Source organism: Amblyomma maculatum, unplaced genomic scaffold (assembly GCF_055883805.1).
Source record: "Amblyomma maculatum isolate TAMU_Amacu unplaced genomic scaffold, ASM5588380v1 scaffold_23, whole genome shotgun sequence".
In the NCBI taxonomy this organism is placed as follows: Eukaryota; Metazoa; Arthropoda; class Arachnida; order Ixodida; family Ixodidae; genus Amblyomma; species Amblyomma maculatum.
This window is the reverse complement of record NW_028146748.1, coordinates 2083797-2104883: the sequence shown is the minus strand read 5'-3', so window position 1 is coordinate 2104883 and position 21087 is coordinate 2083797. Positions and strand designations below refer to the sequence as shown.

At 28.7% G+C, this 21087-nt stretch overlaps 1 non-coding gene and 1 pseudogene across 1 annotated transcript; both read left to right on the top strand.

Annotated features, from left to right (window-relative positions):
- The first annotated feature begins 4118 nt into the window (after nt 1-4118).
- Nucleotides 4119-4289, top strand: LOC146171116 (U2 spliceosomal RNA; annotated as a pseudogene).
- Nucleotides 4290-5190: 901 nt separating this feature from the next.
- Nucleotides 5191-5380, top strand: LOC146171115 (U2 spliceosomal RNA). Its single transcript, XR_014702980.1, has one exon. It is a non-coding gene; the product is annotated as a U2 spliceosomal RNA (small nuclear RNA).
- Nucleotides 5381-21087: the final 15707 nt, after the last annotated feature.

Here is a 21087-nt window from a genome sequence, read left to right as displayed (position 1 = left end):
CAATGTGGTTGGTTTTACAGAGTGTAGTAATTATTTACGCAACTGTAAACAATTATTAATAATTGTTTATGTAGCCAATGTGGTTGGTTTTACAGAGTGTGGTAATAATTAGTAAGTATACTATGCAACTATAAATAATTAGTAATAAAAGTTTACCTAGCCATTGTGGTTGGTTTTACAGTGTGGTAATAATTAGTAATTATATTTACGCAACTGTAAATAATTAGTAATAATAGTTTACCTAGCAATTGTGGTTGGTTTTACAGAGTGTGGTTATAATTAGTAATTATATTCACGCTACTGTCAATAATTAGTAATAATTATTTACGCAACTGTAAATAATTATTAATAATTGTTTATGTAGCCAATGTGGTTGGTTTTACAGAGTGTGGTAATAATTAGTAAGTATACTATGCAACTATAAATAATTAGTAATAATTGTTTATCTAGCCAATGTGGTTGGTTTTACAGTGTGGTAATAATTAGTAATTATATTTACGCAACTGTAAATAATTAGTAATAATAGTTTACCTAGCAATTGTGGTTGGTTTTACAGAGTGTAGTAATTATATTCACGCAACTGTCAATAATTAGTAATAATTGTTTACCTAGCCAATGTGGTTGGTTTTAAAGAGTGTAGTAATTATTTACGCAACTGTAAATAATTATTAATAATTGTTTATGTAGCCAATGTGGTTGGTTTTACAGAGTGTGGTAATAATTAGTAAGTATACTATGCAACTATAAATAATTAGTAATAATTGTTTATCTAGCCAATGTGGTTGGTTTTACAGTGTGGTAATAATTAGTAATTATATTTTCGCAACTGTAAATAATTAGTAATAATAGTTTACCTAGCCATTGTGGTTGGTTTTGCAGAGTGTGGTAGTAATTGGTAATTATATTTACGGAACTGTAAATAATTAGTAATAATTGTTTACCTAGCCAGTGTGGTTGGTTTTACAGAGTGTAGTAATTATTTACGCAACTGTAAATAATTATTAATAATTGTTTATCTAGCCAATGTGGTTGGTTTTACAGAGTGTGGTAATAATTAGTAATTATATTTTCCCAACTGTAAATAGTTAGTAATAATAGTTTACCTAGCCATTGTGGTTGGTTTTGCAGAGTGTGGTAGTAATTGGTAATTATATTTACGCAAATGTAAATAATTAGTAATAAAAGTTTACCTAGCCATTGTGGTTGGTTTTACAGTGTGGTAATAATTAGTAATTATATTTACGCAACTGTAAATAATTAGTAATAATAGTTTACCTAGCAATTGTGGTTGGTTTTACAGAGTGTGGTAATAATTAGTAAGTATACTATGCAACTATAAATAATTAGTAATAATTGTTTATCTAGCCAATGTGGTTGGTTTTACAGTGTGGTAATAATTAGTAATTATATTTTCGCAACTGTAAATAATTAGTAATAATAGTTTACCTAGCCATTGTGGTTGGTTTTGCATAGTGTGGTAGTAATTGGTAATTATATTTACGCAAATGTAAATAATTAGTAATAAAAGTTTACCTAGCCATTGTGGTTGGTTTTACAGTGTGGTAATAATTAGTAATTATATTTACGCAACTGTAAATAATTAGTAATAATAGTTTACCTAGCAATTGTGGTTGGTTTTACAGAGTGTGGTAATAATTAGTAAGTATACTATGCAACTATAAATAATTAGTAATAGTTGTTTATCTAGCCAATGTGGTTGGTTTTACAGTGTGGTAATAATTAGTAATTATATTTACGCAACTGTAAATAATTAGTAATAATAGTTTACCTAGCCATTGTGGTTGGTTTTGCAGAGTGTGGAAGTAATTGGTAATTATATTTACGCAAATGTAAATAATTAGTATTAAAAGTTTACCTAGCCATTGTGGTTGGTTTTACAGTGTGGTAATAATTAGTAATTATATTTACGCAACTGTAAATAATTAGTAATAATTGTTTACCTAGCCAATGTGGTTGGTTTTACAGAGTGTAGTAATTATTTACGCAACTGTAAATAATTATTAATAATTGTTTATGTAGCCAATGTGGTTGGTTTTACAGAGTGTGGTAATAATTAGTAAGTATACTATGCAACTATAAATAATTAGTAATAAAAGTTTACCTAGCCATTGTGGTTGGTTTTACAGTGTGGTAATAATTAGTAATTATATTTACGCAACTGTAAATAATTAGTAATAATAGTTTACCTAGCAATTGTGGTTGGTTTTACAGAGTGTAGTAATTATATTCACGCAACTGTCAATAATTAGTAATAATTGTTTACCTAGCCAATGTGGTTGGTTTTAAAGAGTGTACTAATTATTTACGCAACTGTAAATAATTATTAATAATTGTTTATGTAGCCAATGTGGTTGGTTTTACAGAGTGTGGTAATAATTAGTAAGTATACTATGCAACTATAAATAATTAGTAATAATTGTTTATCTAGCCAATGTGGTTGGTTTTACAGTGTGGTAATAATTAGTAATTATATTTTCGCAACTGTAAATAATTAGTAATAGTTTACCTAGCCATTGTGGTTGGTTTTGCAGAGTGTGGAAGTAATTGGTAATTATATTTACGCAAATGTAAATAATTAGTATTAAAAGTTTACCTAGCCATTGTGGTTGGTTTTACAGTGTGGTAATAATTAGTAATTATATTTACGCAACTGTAAATAATTAGTAATAATTGTTTACCTAGCCAATGTGGTTGGTTTTACAGAGTGTAGTAATTATTTACGCAACTGTAAACAATTATTAATAATTGTTTATGTAGCCAATGTGGTTGGTTTTACAGAGTGTGGTAATAATTAGTAAGTATACTATGCAACTATAAATAATTAGTAATAAAAGTTTACCTAGCCATTGTGGTTGGTTTTACAGTGTGGTAATAATTAGTAATTATATTTACGCAACTGTAAATAATTAGTAATAATAGTTTACCTAGCAATTGTGGTTGGTTTTACAGAGTGTGGTTATAATTAGTAATTATATTCACGCTACTGTCAATAATTAGTAATAATTATTTACGCAACTGTAAATAATTATTAATAATTGTTTATGTAGCCAATGTGGTTGGTTTTACAGAGTGTGGTAATAATTAGTAAGTATACTATGCAACTATAAATAATTAGTAATAATTGTTTATCTAGCCAATGTGGTTGGTTTTACAGTGTGGTAATAATTAGTAATTATATTTTCGCAACTGTAAATAATTAGTAATAATAGTTTACCTAGCAATTGTGGTTGGTTTTACAGAGTGTGGTTATAATTAGTAATTATATTCACGCAACTGTCAATAATTAGTAATAATTGTTTACCTAGCCAATGTGGTTGGTTTTAAAGAGTGTAGTAATTATTTACGCAACTGTAAATAATTATTAATAATTGTTTATGTAGCCAATGTGGTTGGTTTTACAGAGTGTGGTAATAATTAGTAAGTATACTATGCAACTATAAATAATTAGTAATAATTGTTTATCTAGCCAATGTGGTTGGTTTTACAGTGTGGTAATAATTAGTAATTATATTTACGCAACTGTAAATAATTAGTAATAATTGTTTACCTAGCCAATGTGGTTGGTTTTACAGAGTGTAGTAATTATTTACGCAACTGTAAATAATTATTAATAATTGTTTATGTAGCCAATGTGGTTGGTTTTACAGAGTGTGGTAATAATTAGTAAGTATACTATGCAACTATAAATAATTAGTAATAATTGTTTATCTAGCCAATGTGGTTGGTTTTACAGTGTGGTAATAATTAGTAATTATATTTTCGCAACTGTAAATAATTAGTAATAATTGTTTACCTAGCCAATATTGAGTAATTAGTGCAATAACCAGGACATAGCATATAAATAATTATTTACTTATTTATTTCCTTTTTAATTAGTAACTGCTCATTGATTGACATATGGACATATAAGCTATGCATTTGCACATACTGTGGTGTTGCTCTGTGATTGGTCGACACCTCCACGACGTCTTCCCTTCGCGACCAATAAGTGCTGTGGCAAAAATGTGACACTTTTGCTAACGACAACTATGAGGCAATAAAGGCTTTTGCCTTAATAGCAGTAGGTATCTGCAATAAAGCATTGCTTGCAAATGTACAAAACATTTCTGGAAAACACTGTTTTAACAGCTTGATATCAGTTGCCAGTTGTAATTTGTAACCCTGACATTATACTATTTTTTGTAATGCGGCAGAGCATTCTGGGCTTGCTGTACCTCTGCCACGGGTCTACCCGGTACTGCACTACTTCCGGGACTAGCTAAGCGACTCTCGGTTTTTGGGGGAGGACAATCACAACTCAAAGATGAGGCCAACTAACTTTTTTCATTCGAGCTCACTGCTATCCATGTGCCTAACAGCAATCCTCTCAATGCCTGTCCTATTGCATTGTTGGGCGCCTCGTGCATGCAGTGACACCTTGGGTTACTTTTTCCGCGTGTCATTGCATGTGAGTCTATTATTTGAGGCAATAAAGAATGGTTTGATTAAGAATCCCCTTCAAGGGATGTGTCGAGATTTGGTAAACCATAGCTCAAGTGCTACAAACAAAAAACGATGGACCGACGCTGTTTCTGCAACAACCGTATGTTTTCGGTGCGGAGAAACCAACCGCGGGGTGCATTCGCGCGGCTAGTTGTGGCATGTACCCTTTTTGTCTTGTGGAAGCGCCGCTGCCTGGCGGAAGCACGCAGGCAGCCAGTACGAGCCATGTACCCGGGCTGCAGAGCCTGCGCCTCCTGCTCTGGGAATACCTGTCAGAGCGGCTCGAACTAGACGGGGAGGCGCGGTTTCTGCAGCGTTGGCACACACGGTTCTTTGTTGTGAGACCAAATGGGCTAACGATGCCGACATTGTTGTATTGATGACCACATGTAACGCGCGTTGGATCATAACATGTATGCATGTACATCCCCCCCCCTTTTTTTTCCCTTTCCCCTTCTAGTGCATTGGGATGGAGAGATTTGAGTGGTTCTCCCATTATTATTGTATATCCCTTTTTTGTACCAATTGATTGAAATTGTATAAAGGATAAGCAGACTCTGATACGAAGATAAGACTGTTAATGTAAAGTGACTTACAACATCTGTATTGTATTGGCACATTATTCAGTATCCTTTACATATAAGTGTATGTATATTGTGGTTCACATTGTCAATGTATCGTGCTCTATCAGTTTGGAAGTCAATAAACTTCTCTTTGTGTAGTATCTGTTCTTAACAGCTTAATATCTGTTACGGGTTCTAATTGTACCCATGATATTAAACTGATTTTTGTAGCGCGGCGGAGTGTTCGGGGCTTGCTCCAACTCCGCCACGGGTCGACCCGGTACTGCACTACTTCCGGGACCGGCCCAGCATCTCCCCCTTTTGGGGGGAGAAGGCACAATTGAAAAAAACAGAAAAACTGCTTTGTTTTGTTCTAGAAATTTTTGGACTTTTTTTTCCGACTTTTTTTTCCGACTTTTTTTCCGACTTTTACTGTTATGTGGTTGGTTTTACAGAGTGTAGTAATTATTTACGCAAATGTAAATAATTAGTAATAAAAGTTTACCTAGCCATTGTGGTTGGTTTTACAGTGTGGTAATAATTAGTAATTATATTTACGCAACTGTAAATAATTGGTAATAATAGTTTACCTAGCAATTGTGGTTGGTTTTACAGAGTGTGGTTATAATTAGTAATTATATTTACGCATCTGTCAATAATTAGTAATAATTATTTACGCAACTGTAAATAATTATTAATAATTGTTTATGTAGCCAATGTGGTTGGTTTTACAGAGTGTGGTAATAATTAGTAAGTATACTATGCAACTATAAATAATTAGTAATAATTGTTTATCTAGCCAATGTGGTTGGTTTTACAGTGTGGTAATAATTAGTAATTATATTTTCGCAACTGTAAATAATTAGTAATAATAGTTTACCTAGCCATTGTGGTTGGTTTTGCAGAGTGTGGTAATAATTAGTAAGTATACTATGCAACTATAAATAATTAGTAATAATTGTTTATCTAGCCAATGTGGTTGGTTTTACAGTGCGGTAATAATTAGTAATTATATTTACGCAACTGTAAATAATTAGTAATAATAGTTTACCTAGCAATTGTGGTTGGTTTTACAGAGTGTGGTTATAATTAGTAATTATATTCACGCAACTGTCAATAATTAGTAATAATTATTTACGCAACTGTAAATAATTATTAATAATTGTTTATGTAGCCAATGTGGTTGGTTTTACAGAGTGTGGTAATAATTAGTAAGTATACTATGCAACTATAAATAATTAGTAATAATTGTTTATCTAGCCAATGTGGTTGGTTTTACAGTGTGGTAATAATTAGTAATTATATTTTCGCAACTGTAAATAATTAGTAATAATAGTTTACCTAGCCATTGTGGTTGGTTTTGCAGAGTGTGGAAGTAATTGGTAATTATATTTACGCAAATGTAAATAATTAGTATTAAAAGTTTACCTAGCCATTGTGGTTGGTTTTACAGTGTGGTAATAATTAGTAATTATATTTACGCAACTGTAAATAATTAGTAATAATAGTTTACCTAGCAATTGTGGTTGGTTTTACAGAGTGTAGTAATTATATTCACGCAACTGTCAATAATTAGTAATAATTGTTTACCTAGGCAATGTGGTTGGTTTTAAAGAGTGTAGTAATTATTTACGCAACTGTAAATAATTATTAATAATTGTTTATGTAGCCAATGTGGTTGGTTTTACAGAGTGTGGTAATAATTAGTAAGTATACTATGCAACTATAAATAATTAGTAATAATTGTTTACCTAGCCATTGTGGTTGGTTTTACAGTGTGGTAATAATTAGTAATTATATTTACGCAACTGTAAATAATTAGTAATAATAGTTTACCTAGCAATTGTGGTTGGTTTTACAGAGTGTGGTTATAATTAGTAATTATATTCACGCAACTGTCAATAATTAGTAATAATTGTTTACCTAGCCATTGTGGTTGGTTTTGCAGAGTGTGGAAGTAATTGGTAATTATATTTACGCAAATGTAAATAATTAGTATTAAAAGTTTACCTAGCCATTGTGGTTGGTTTTACAGTGTGGTAATAATTAGTAATTATATTTACGCAACTGTAAATAATTAGTAATAATTGTTTACCTAGCCAATGTGGTTGGTTTTACAGAGTGTAGTAATTATTTACGCAACTGTAAATAATTATTAATAATTGTTTATGTAGCCAATGTGGTTGGTTTTACAGAGTGTGGTAATAATTAGTAAGTATACTATGCAACTATAAATAATTAGTAATAAAAGTTTACCTAGCCATTGTGGTTGGTTTTACAGTGTGGTAATAATTAGTAATTATATTTACGCAACTGTAAATAATTAGTAATAATAGTTTACCTAGCAATTGTGGTTGGTTTTACAGAGTGTAGTAATTATATTCACGCAACTGTCAATAATTAGTAATAATTGTTTACCTAGCCAATGTGACTGGTTTTAAAGAGTGTAGTAATTATTTACGCAACTGTAAATAATTATTAATAATTGTTTATGTAGCCAATGTGGTTGGTTTTATAGTGTGGTAATAATTAGTAATTATATTTACGCAACTGTAAATAATTAGTAATAATTGTTTACCTAGCCAATGTGGTTGGTTTTACAGAGTGTAGTAATTATTTACGCAACTGTAAATAATTATTAATAATTGTTTATGTAGCCAATGTGGTTGGTTTCACAGAGTGTGGTAATAATTAGTAAGTATACTATGCAACTATAAATAATTAGTAATAAAAGTTTACCTAGCCATTGTGGTTGGTTTTACAGTGTGGTAATAATTAGTAATTATATTTACGCAACTGTAAATAATTAGTAATAATAGTTTACCTAGCAATTGTGGTTGGTTTTACAGAGTGTAGTAATTATATTCACGCAACTGTCAATAATTAGTAATAATTGTTTACCTAGCCAATGTGGTTGGTTTTAAAGAGTGTAGTAATTATTTACGCAACTGTAAATAATTATTAATAATTGTTTATGTAGCCAATGTGGTTGGTTTTACAGAGTGTGGTAATAATTAGTAAGTATACTATGCAACTATAAATAATTAGTAATAATTGTTTATCTAGCCAATGTGGTTGGTTTTACAGTGTGGTAATAATTAGTAATTATATTTTCGCAACTGTAAATAATTAGTAATAGTTTACCTAGCCATTGTGGTTGGTTTTGCAGAGTGTGGAAGTAATTGGTAATTATATTTACGCAAATGTAAATAATTAGTATTAAAAGTTTACCTAGCCATTGTGGTTGGTTTTACAGTGTGGTAATAATTAGTAATTATATTTACGCAACTGTAAATAATTAGTAATAATTGTTTACCTAGCCAATGTGGTTGGTTTTACAGAGTGTAGTAATTATTTACGCAACTGTAAACAATTATTAATAATTGTTTATGTAGCCAATGTGGTTGGTTTTACAGAGTGTGGTAATAATTAGTAAGTATACTATGCAACTATAAATAATTAGTAATAAAAGTTTACCTAGCCATTGTGGTTGGTTTTACAGTGTGGTAATAATTAGTAATTATATTTACGCAACTGTAAATAATTAGTAATAATAGTTTACCTAGCAATTGTGGTTGGTTTTACAGAGTGTGGTTATAATTAGTAATTATATTCACGCTACTGTCAATAATTAGTAATAATTATTTACGCAACTGTAAATAATTATTAATAATTGTTTATGTAGCCAATGTGGTTGGTTTTACAGAGTGTGGTAATAATTAGTAAGTATACTATGCAACTATAAATAATTAGTAATAATTGTTTATCTAGCCAATGTGGTTGGTTTTACAGTGTGGTAATAATTAGTAATTATATTTTCGCAACTGTAAATAATTAGTAATAATAGTTTACCTAGCCATTGTGGTTGGTTTTGCAGAGTGTGGAAGTAATTGGTAGTTATATTTACGCAAATGTAAATAATTAGTATTAAAAGTTTACCTAGCCATTGTGGTTGGTTTTACAGTGTGGTAATAATTAGTAATTATATTTACGCAACTGTAAATAATTAGTAATAATAGTTTACCTAGCAATTGTGGTTGGTTTTACAGAGTGTGGTTATAATTAGTAATTATATTCACGCAACTGTCAATAATTAGTAATAATTGTTTACCTAGCCAATGTGGTTGGTTTTACAGAGTGTAGTAATTATTTACGCAACTGTAAATAATTATTAATAATTGTTTATGTAGCCAATGTGGTTGGTTTTACAGAGTGGGGTAATAATTAGTAAGTATACTATGCAACTATAAATAATTAGTAATAAAAGTTTACCTAGCCATTGTGGTTGGTTTTACAGTGTGGTAATAATTAGTAATTATATTTACGCAACTGTAAATAATTAGTAATAATAGTTTACCTAGCAATTGTGGTTGGTTTTACAGAGTGTGGTTATAATTAGTAATTATATTCACGCAACTGTCAATAATTAGTAATAATTATTTACGCAACTGTAAATAATTAATAATAATTGTTTATGTAGCCAATGTGGTTGGTTTTACAGAGTGTGGTAATAATTAGTAAGTATAATATGCAACTATAAATAATTAGTAATAATTGTTTATCTAGCCAATGTGGTTGGTTTTACAGTGTGGTAATAATTAGTAATTATATTTTCGCAACTGTAAATAATTAGTAATAATAGTTTACCTAGCCATTGTGGTTGGTTTTGCAGAGTGTGGAAGTAATTGGTAATTATATTTACGCAAATGTAAATAATTAGTATTAAAAGTTTACCTAGCCATTGTGCTTGGTTTTACAGTGTGGTAATAATTAGTAATTATATTTACGCAACTGTAAATAATTAGTAATAATAGTTTACCTAGCAATTGTGGTTGGTTTTACAGAGTGTAGTAATTATATTCACGCAACTGTCAATAATTAGTAATAATTGTTTACCTAGCCAATGTGGTTGGTTTTAAAGAGTGTAGTGATTATTTACGCAACTGTAAATAATTATTAATAATTGTTTATGTAGCCAATGTGGTTGGTTTTACAGAGTGTGGTAATAATTAGTAAGTATACTATGCAACTATAAATAATTAGTAATAATTGTTTATCTAGCCAATGTGGTTGGTTTTACAGTGTGGTAATAATTAGTAATTATATTTTCGCAACTGTAAATAATTAGTAATAGTTTACCTAGCCATTGTGGTTGGTTTTGCAGAGTGTGGAAGTAATTGGTAATTATATTTACGCAAATGTAAATAATTAGTATTAAAAGTTTACCTAGCCATTGTGGTTGGTTTTACAGTGTGGTAATAATTAGTAATTATATTTACGCAACTGTAAATAATTAGTAATAATTGTTTACCTAGCCAATGTGGTTGGTTTTACAGAGTGTAGTAATTATTTACGCAACTGTAAATAATTATTAATAATTGTTTATGTAGCCAATGTGGTTTGTTTTACAGAGTGTGGTAATAATTAGTAAGTATACTATGCAACTATAAATAATTAGTAATAAAAGTTTACCTAGCCATTGTGGTTGGTTTTACAGTGTGGTAATAATTAGTAATTATATTTACGCAACTGTAAATAATTAGTAATAATAGTTTACCTAGCAATTGTGGTTGGTTTTACAGAGTGTGGTTATAATTAGTAATTATATTCACGCAACTGTCAATAATTAGTAATAATTATTTACGCAACTGTAAATAATTATTAATAATTGTTTATGTAGCCAACGTGGTTGGTTTTACAGAGTGTGGTAATAATTAGTAAGTATACTATGCAACTATAAATAATTAGTAATAATTGTTTATCTAGCCAATGTGGTTGGTTTTACAGTGTGGTAATAATTAGTAATTATATTTTCGCAACTGTAAATAATTAGTAATAATAGTTTACCTAGCCATTGTGGTTGGTTTTGCAGAGTGTGGAAGTAATTGGTAATTATATTTACGCAAATGTAAATAATTAGTATTAAAAGTTTACCTAGCCATTGTGGTTGGTTTTACAGTGTGGTAATAATTAGTAATTATATTTACGCAACTGTAAATAATTAGTAATAATAGTTTACCTAGCAATTGTGGTTGGTTTTACAGAGTGTGGTTATAATTAGTAATTATATTCACGCAACTGTCAATAATTAGTAATAATTGTTTACCTAGCCAATGTGGTTGGTTTTAAAGAGTGTAGTAATTATTTACGCAACTGTAAATAATTATTAATAATTGTTTATGTAGCCAATGTGGTTGGTTTTACAGAGTGTGGTAATAATTAGTAAGTATACTATGCAACTATAAATAATTAGTAATAATTGTTTATCTAGCCAATGTGGTTGGTTTTACAGTGTGGTAATAATTAGTAATTATATTTACGCAACTGTAAATAATTAGTAATAATAGTTTACCTAGCAATTGTGGTTGGTTTTACAGAGTGTAGTAATTATATTCACGCAACTGTCAATAATTAGTAATAATTGTTTACCTAGCCAATGTGGTTGGTTTTAAAGAGTGTAGTAATTATTTACGCAACTGTAAATAATTATTAATAATTGTTTATGTAGCCAATGTGGTTGGTTTTACAGAGTGTGGTAATAATTAGTAAGTATACTATGCAACTATAAATAATTAGTAATAATTGTTTATCTAGCCAATGTGGTTGGTTTTACAGTGTGGTAATAATTAGTAATTATATTTTCGCAACTGTAAATAATTAGTAATAATAGTTTACCTAGCCATTGTGGTTGGTTTTGCAGAGTGTGGTAGTAATTGGTAATTATATTTACGGAACTGTAAATAATTAGTAATAATTGTTTACCTAGCCAGTGTGGTTGGTTTTACAGAGTGTAGTAATTATTTACGCAACTGTAAATAATTATTAATAATTGTTTATCTAGCCAATGTGGTTGGTTTTACAGAGTGTGGTAATAATTAGTAATTATATTTTCCCAACTGTAAATAGTTAGTAATAATAGTTTACCTAGCCATTGTGGTTGGTTTTGCAGAGTGTGGTAGTAATTGGTAATTATATTTACGCAAATGTAAATAATTAGTAATAAAAGTTTACCTAGCCATTGTGGTTGGTTTTACAGTGTGGTAATAATTAGTAATTATATTTACGCAACTGTAAATAATTAGTAATAATAGTTTACCTAGCAATTGTGGTTGGTTTTACAGAGTGTGGTAATAATTAGTAAGTATACTATGCAACTATAAATAATTAGTAATAATTGTTTATCTAGCCAATGTGGTTGGTTTTACAGTGTGGTAATAATTAGTAATTATATTTTCGCAACTGTAAATAATTAGTAATAATAGTTTACCTAGCCATTGTGGTTGGTTTTGCATAGTGTGGTAGTAATTGGTAATTATATTTACGCAAATGTAAATAATTAGTAATAAAAGTTTACCTAGCCATTGTGGTTGGTTTTACAGTGTGGTAATAATTAGTAATTATATTTACGCAACTGTAAATAATTAGTAATAATAGTTTACCTAGCAATTGTGGTTGGTTTTACAGAGTGTGGTAATAATTAGTAAGTATACTATGCAACTATAAATAATTAGTAATAGTTGTTTATCTAGCCAATGTGGTTGGTTTTACAGTGTGGTAATAATTAGTAATTATATTTACGCAACTGTAAATAATTAGTAATAATAGTTTACCTAGCCATTGTGGTTGGTTTTGCAGAGTGTGGAAGTAATTGGTAATTATATTTACGCAAATGTAAATAATTAGTATTAAAAGTTTACCTAGCCATTGTGGTTGGTTTTACAGTGTGGTAATAATTAGTAATTATATTTACGCAACTGTAAATAATTAGTAATAATTGTTTACCTAGCCAATGTGGTTGGTTTTACAGAGTGTAGTAATTATTTACGCAACTGTAAATAATTATTAATAATTGTTTATGTAGCCAATGTGGTTGGTTTTACAGAGTGTGGTAATAATTAGTAAGTATACTATGCAACTATAAATAATTAGTAATAAAAGTTTACCTAGCCATTGTGGTTGGTTTTACAGTGTGGTAATAATTAGTAATTATATTTACGCAACTGTAAATAATTAGTAATAATAGTTTACCTAGCAATTGTGGTTGGTTTTACAGAGTGTAGTAATTATATTCACGCAACTGTCAATAATTAGTAATAATTGTTTACCTAGCCAATGTGGTTGGTTTTAAAGAGTGTACTAATTATTTACGCAACTGTAAATAATTATTAATAATTGTTTATGTAGCCAATGTGGTTGGTTTTACAGAGTGTGGTAATAATTAGTAAGTATACTATGCAACTATAAATAATTAGTAATAATTGTTTATCTAGCCAATGTGGTTGGTTTTACAGTGTGGTAATAATTAGTAATTATATTTTCGCAACTGTAAATAATTAGTAATAGTTTACCTAGCCATTGTGGTTGGTTTTGCAGAGTGTGGAAGTAATTGGTAATTATATTTACGCAAATGTAAATAATTAGTATTAAAAGTTTACCTAGCCATTGTGGTTGGTTTTACAGTGTGGTAATAATTAGTAATTATATTTACGCAACTGTAAATAATTAGTAATAATTGTTTACCTAGCCAATGTGGTTGGTTTTACAGAGTGTAGTAATTATTTACGCAACTGTAAACAATTATTAATAATTGTTTATGTAGCCAATGTGGTTGGTTTTACAGAGTGTGGTAATAATTAGTAAGTATACTATGCAACTATAAATAATTAGTAATAAAAGTTTACCTAGCCATTGTGGTTGGTTTTACAGTGTGGTAATAATTAGTAATTATATTTACGCAACTGTAAATAATTAGTAATAATAGTTTACCTAGCAATTGTGGTTGGTTTTACAGAGTGTGGTTATAATTAGTAATTATATTCACGCTACTGTCAATAATTAGTAATAATTATTTACGCAACTGTAAATAATTATTAATAATTGTTTATGTAGCCAATGTGGTTGGTTTTACAGAGTGTGGTAATAATTAGTAAGTATACTATGCAACTATAAATAATTAGTAATAATTGTTTATCTAGCCAATGTGGTTGGTTTTACAGTGTGGTAATAATTAGTAATTATATTTTCGCAACTGTAAATAATTAGTAATAATAGTTTACCTAGCAATTGTGGTTGGTTTTACAGAGTGTGGTTATAATTAGTAATTATATTCACGCAACTGTCAATAATTAGTAATAATTGTTTACCTAGCCAATGTGGTTGGTTTTAAAGAGTGTAGTAATTATTTACGCAACTGTAAATAATTATTAATAATTGTTTATGTAGCCAATGTGGTTGGTTTTACAGAGTGTGGTAATAATTAGTAAGTATACTATGCAACTATAAATAATTAGTAATAATTGTTTATCTAGCCAATGTGGTTGGTTTTACAGTGTGGTAATAATTAGTAATTATATTTACGCAACTGTAAATAATTAGTAATAATAGTTTACCTAGCCATTGTGGTTGGTTTTGCAGAGTGTGGAAGTAATTGGTAATTATATTTACGCAAATGTAAATAATTAGTATTAAAAGTTTACCTAGCCATTGTGGTTGGTTTTACAGTGTGGTAATAATTAGTAATTATATTTACGCAACTGTAAATAATTAGTAATAATTGTTTACCTAGCCAATGTGGTTGATTTTACAGAGTGTAGTAATTATTTACGCAACTGTAAATAATTATTAATAATTGTTTATGTAGCCAATGTGGTTGGTTTTACAGAGTGTGGTAATAATTAGTAAGTATACTATGCAACTATAAATAATTAGTAATAATAGTTTACCTAGCAATTGTGGTTGGTTTTACAGAGTGGAGTAATTATATTCACGCAACTGTCAATAATTAGTAATAATTGTTTACCTAGCCAATGTGGTTGGTTTTAAAGAGTGTAGTAATTATTTACGCAACTGTAAATAATTATTAATAATTGTTTATGTAGCCAATGTGGTTGGTTTTACAGAGTGTGGTAATAATTAGTAAGTATACTATGCAACTATAAATAATTAGTAATAATTGTTTATCTAGCCAATGTGGTTGGTTTTACAGTGTGGTAATAATTAGTAATTATATTTTCGCAACTGTAAATAATTAGTAATAGTTAACCTAGCCATTGTGGTTGGTTTTACAGAGTGTGGAAGTAATTGGTAATTATATTTACGCAAATGTAAATAATTAGTATTAAAAGTTTACCTAGCCATTGTGGTTGGTTTTACAGTGTGGTAATAATTAGTAATTATATTTACGCAACTGTAAATAATGAGTAATAATTGTTTACCTAGCCAATGTGGTTGGTTTTACAGAGTGTAGTAATTATTTACGCAACTGTAAATAATTATTAATAATTGTTTATGTAGCCAATGTGGTTGGTTTTACAGAGTGTGGTAATAATTAGTAAGTATACTATGCAACTATAAATAATTAGTAATAAAAGTTTACCTAGCCATTGTGGTTGGTTTTACAGTGTGGTAATAATTAGTAATTATATTTACGCAACTGTAAATAATTAGTAATAATAGTTTACCTAGCAATTGTGGTTGGTTTTACAGAGTGTGGTTATAATTAGTAATTATATTCACGCAACTGTCAATAATAAGTAATAATTATTTACGCAACTGTAAATAATTATTAATAATTGTTTATGTAGCCAATGTGGTTGGTTTTACAGAGTGTGGTAATAATTAGTAAGTATACTATGCAACTATAAATAATTAGTAATAATTGTTTATCTAGCCAATGTGGTTGGTTTTACAGTGTGGTAATAATTAGTAATTATATTTTCGCAACTGTAAATAATTAGTAATAGTTTACCTAGCCATTGTGGTTGGTTTTGCAGAGTGTGGAAGTAATTGGTAATTATATTTACGCAAATGTAAATAATTAGTATTAAAAGTTTACCTAGCCATTGTGGTTGGTTTTACAGTGTGGTAATAATTAGTAATTATATTTACGCAACTGTAAATAATTAGTAATAATTGTTTACCTAGCCAATGTGGTTGGTTTTACAGAGTGTAGTAATTATTTACGCAACTGTAAATAATTATTAATAATTGTTTATGTAGCCAATGTGGTTGGTTTTACAGAGTGTGGTAATAATTAGTAAGTATACTATGCAACTATAAATAATTAGTAATAAAAGTTTACCTAGCCATTGTGGTTGGTTTTACAGTGTGGTAATAATTAGTAATTATATTTACGCAACTGTAAATAATTAGTAATAATAGTTTACCTAGCAACTGTGGTTGGTTTTACAGAGTGTAGTAATTATATTCACGCAACTGTCAATAATTAGTAATAATTGTTTACCTAGCCAATGTGGTTGGTTTTACAGAGTGTAGTAATTATTTACGCAACTGTAAATAATTAATAATAATTGTTTATGTAGCCAATGTGGTTGGTTTTACAGAGTGTGGTAATAATTAGTAAGTATACTATGCAACTATAAATAATTAGTAATAAAAGTTTACCTAGCCATTGTGGTTGGTTTTACAGTGTGGTAATAATTAGTAATTATATTTACGCAACTGTAAATAATTAGTAATAATAGTTTACCTAGCAACTGTGGTTGGTTTTACAGAGTGTAGTAATTATATTCACGCAACTGTCAATAATTAGTAATAATTGTTTACCTAGCCAATGTGGTTGGTTTTAAAGAGTGTAGTAATTATTTACGCAACTGTAAATAATTATTAATAATTGTTTATGTAGCCAATGTGGTTGGTTTTACAGAGTGTGGTAATAATTAGTAATTATATTTTCGCAACTGTAAATAATTAGTAATAGTTTACCTAGCCATTGTGGTTGGTTTTGCAGAGTGTGGAAGTAATTGGTAATTATATTTACGCAAATGTAAATAATTAGTTTTAAAAGTTTACCTAGCCATTGTGGTTGGTTTTACAGTGTGGTAATAATTAGTAATTATATTTACGCAACTGTAAATAATTAGTAATAATTGTTTACCTAGCCAATGTGGTTGGTTTTACAGAGTGTAGTAATTATTTACGCAACTGTAAACAATTATTAATAATTGTTTATGTAGCCAATGTGGTTGGTTTTACAGAGTGTGGTAATAATTAGTAAGTATACTATGCAACTATAAATAATTAGTAATAAAAGTTTACCTAGCCATTGTGGTTGGTTTTACAGTGTGGTAATAATTAGTAATTATATTTACGCAACTGTAAATAATTAGTAATAATAGTTTGCCTAGCAATTGTGGTTGGTTTTACAGAGTGTGGTTATAATTAGTAATTATATTCACGCTACTGTCAATAATTAGTAATAATAATTTACGCAACTGTAAATAATTATTTATAATTGTTTATGTAGCCAATGTGGTTGGTTTTACAGAGTGTGGTAATAATTAGTAAGTATACTATGCAACTATAAATAATTAGTAATAATTGTTTATCTAGCCAATGTGGTTGGTTTTACAGTGTGGTAATAATTAGTAATTATATTTTCGCAACTGTAAATAATTAGTAATAATAGTTTACCTAGTCATTGTGGTTGGTTTTCCAGAGTGTGGAAGTAATTGGTAGTTATATTTACGCAAATGTAAATAATTAGTATTAAAAGTTTACCTAGCCATTGTGGTTGGTTTTACAGTGTGGTAATAATTAGTAATTATATTTACGCAACTGTAAATAATTAGTAATAATAGTTTACCTAGCAATTGTGGTTGGTTTTACAGAGTGTGGTTATAATTAGTAATTATATTCACGCAACTGTCAATAATTAGTAATAATTGTTTACCTAGCCAATGTGGTTGGTTTTAAAGAGTGTAGTACTTATTTACGCAACTGTAAATAATTATTAATAATTGTTTATGTAGCCAATGTGGTTGGTTTTACAGAGTGTGGTAATAATTAGTAAGTATACTATGCAACTATAAATAATTAGTAATAATTGTTTATCTAGCCAATGTGGTTGGTTTTACAGTGTGGTAATAATTAGTAATTATATTTACGCAACTGTAAATAATTAGTAATAATAGTTTACCTAGCCATTGTGGTTGGTTTTGCAGAGTGTGGAAGTAATTCGTAATTATATTTACGCAAATGTAAATAATTAGTATTAAAAGTTTACCTAGCCATTGTGGTTGGTTTTACAGTGTGGTAATACTTAGTAATTATATTTACGCAACTGTAAATAATTAGTAATAATTGTTTACCTAGCCAATGTGGTTGGTTTTACAGAGTGTAGTAATTATTTACGCAACTGTAAATAATTATTAATAATTGTTTATGTAGCCAATGTGGTTGGTTTTACAGAGTGTGGTAATAATTAGTAAGTATACTATGCAACTATAAATATTTAGTAATAAAAGTTTACCTAGCCATTGTGGTTGGTTTTACAGTGTGGTAATAATTAGTAATTATATTTACGCAACTGTAAATAATTAGTAATAATAGTTTACCTAGCAATTGTGGTTGGTTTTACAGAGTGTGGTTATAATTTGTAATTATATTCACGCAACTGTCAATAATTAGTAATAATTATTTACGCAACTGTAAATAATTATTAATAATTGTTTATGTAGCCAATGTGGTTGGTTTTACAGAGTGTGGTAATAATTAGTAAGTATACTATGCAACTATAAATAATTAGTAATAATTGTTTATCTAGCCAATGTGGTTGGTTTTACAGTGTGGTAATAATTAGTAATTATATTTTCGCAACTGTAAATAATTAGTAATAATAGTTTACCTAGCCATTGTGGTTGGTTTTGCAGAGTGTGGAAGTAATTGGTAATTATATTTACGCAAATGTAAATAATTAGTATTAAAAGTTTACCTAGCCATTGTGGTTGGTTTTACAGTGTGGTAATAATTAGTAATTATATTTACGCAACTGTAAATAATTAGTAATAATAGTTTACCTAGCAATTGTGGTTGGTTTTACAGAGTGGAGTAATTATATTCACGCAACTGTCAATAATTAGTAATAATTGTTTACCTAGCCAATGTGGTTGGTTTTAAAGAGTGTAGTAATTATTTACGCAACTGTAAATAATTATTAATAATTGTTTATGTAGCCAATGTGGTTGGTTTTACAGAGTGTGGTAATAATTAGTAAGTATACTATGCAACTATAAATAATTAGTAATAATTGTTTATCTAGCCAATGTGGTTGGTTTTACAGTGTGGTAATAATTAGTAATTATATTTACGCAACTGTAAATAATTAGTAATAATAGTTTACCTAGCCATTGTGGTTGGTTTTGCAGAGTGTGGAAGTAATTCGTAATTATATTTACGCAAATGTAAATAATTAGTATTAAAAGTTTACCTAGCCATTGTGGTTGGTTTTACAGTGTGGTAATACTTAGTAATTATATTTACGCAACTGTAAATAATTAGTAATAATTGTTTACCTAGCCAATGTGGTTGGTTTTACAGAGTGTAGTAATTATTTACGCAACTGTAAATAATTATTAATAATTGTTTATGTAGCCAATGTGGTTGGTTTTACAGAGTGTGGTAATAATTAGTAAGTATACTATGCAACTATAAATATTTAGTAATAAAAGTTTACCTAGCCATTGTGGTTGGTTTTACAGTGTGGTAATAATTAGTAATTATATTTACGCAACTGTAAATAATTAGTAATAATAGTTTACCTAGCAATTGTGGTTGGTTTTACAGAGTGTGGTTATAATTTGTAATTATATTCACGCAACTGTCAATAATTAGTAATAATTATTTACGCAACTGTAAATAATTATTAATAATTGTTTATGTAGCCAATGTGGTTGGTTTTACAGAGTGTGGTAATAATTAGTAAGTATACTATGCAACTATAAATAATTAGTAATAATTGTTTATCTAGCCAATGTGGTTGGTTTTACAGTGTGGTAATAATTAGTAATTATATTTTCGCAACTGTAAATAATTAGTAATAATAGTTTACCTAGCCATTGTGGTTGGTTTTGCAGAGTGTGGAAGTAATTGGTAATTATATTTACGCAAATGTAAATAATTAGTATTAAAAGTTTACCTAGCCATTGTGGTTGGTTTTACAGTGTGGTAATAATTAGTAATTATATTTACGCAACTGTAAATAATTAGTAATAATAGTTTACCTAGCAATTGTGGTTGGTTTTACAGAGTGGAGTAATTATATTCACGCAACTGTCAATAATTAGTAATAATTGTTTACCTAGCCAATGTGGTTGGTTTTAAAGAGTGTAGTAATTATTTACGCAACTGTAAATAATTATTAATAATTGTTTATGTAGCCAATGTGGTTGGTTTTACAGAGTGTGGTAATAATTAGTAAGTATACTATGCAACTATAAATAATTAGTAATAATTGTTTATCTAGCCAATGTGGTTGGTTTTACAGTGTGGTAATAATTAGTAATTATATTTTCGCAACTGTAAATAATTAGTAATAGTTTACCTAGCCATTGTGGTTGGTTTTACAGAGTGTGGAAGTAATTGGTAATTATATTTACGCAAATGTAAATAATTAGTATTAAAAGTTTACCTAGCCATTGTGGTTGGTTTTACAGTGTGGTAATAATTAGTAATTATATTTACGCAACTGTAAATAATTAGTAATAATTGTTTACCTAGCCAATGTGGTTGGTTTTACAGAGTGTAGTAATTATTTACGCAACTGTAAATAATTATTAATAATTGTTTATGTAGCCAATGTGGTTGGTTTTACAGAGTGTGGTAATAATTAGTAAGTATACTATGCAACTATAAATAATTAGTAATAAAAGTTTACCTAGCCATTGTGGTTGGTTTTACAGTGTGGTAATAATTAGTAATTATATTTACGCAACTGTAAATAATTAGTAATAATAGTTTACCTAGCAATTGTGGTTGGTTTTACAGAGTGTAGTAATTATATTCACGCAACTGTCAATAATTAGTAATAATTGTTTACCTAGCCAATGTGGTTGGTTTTAAAGAGTGTACTAATTATTTACGCAACTGTAAATAATTATTAATAATTGTTTATGTAGCCAATGTGGTTGGTTTTACAGAGTGTGGTAATAATTAGTAAGTATACTATGCAACTATAAATAATTAGTAATAATTGTTTATCTAGCCAATGTGGTTGGTTTTACAG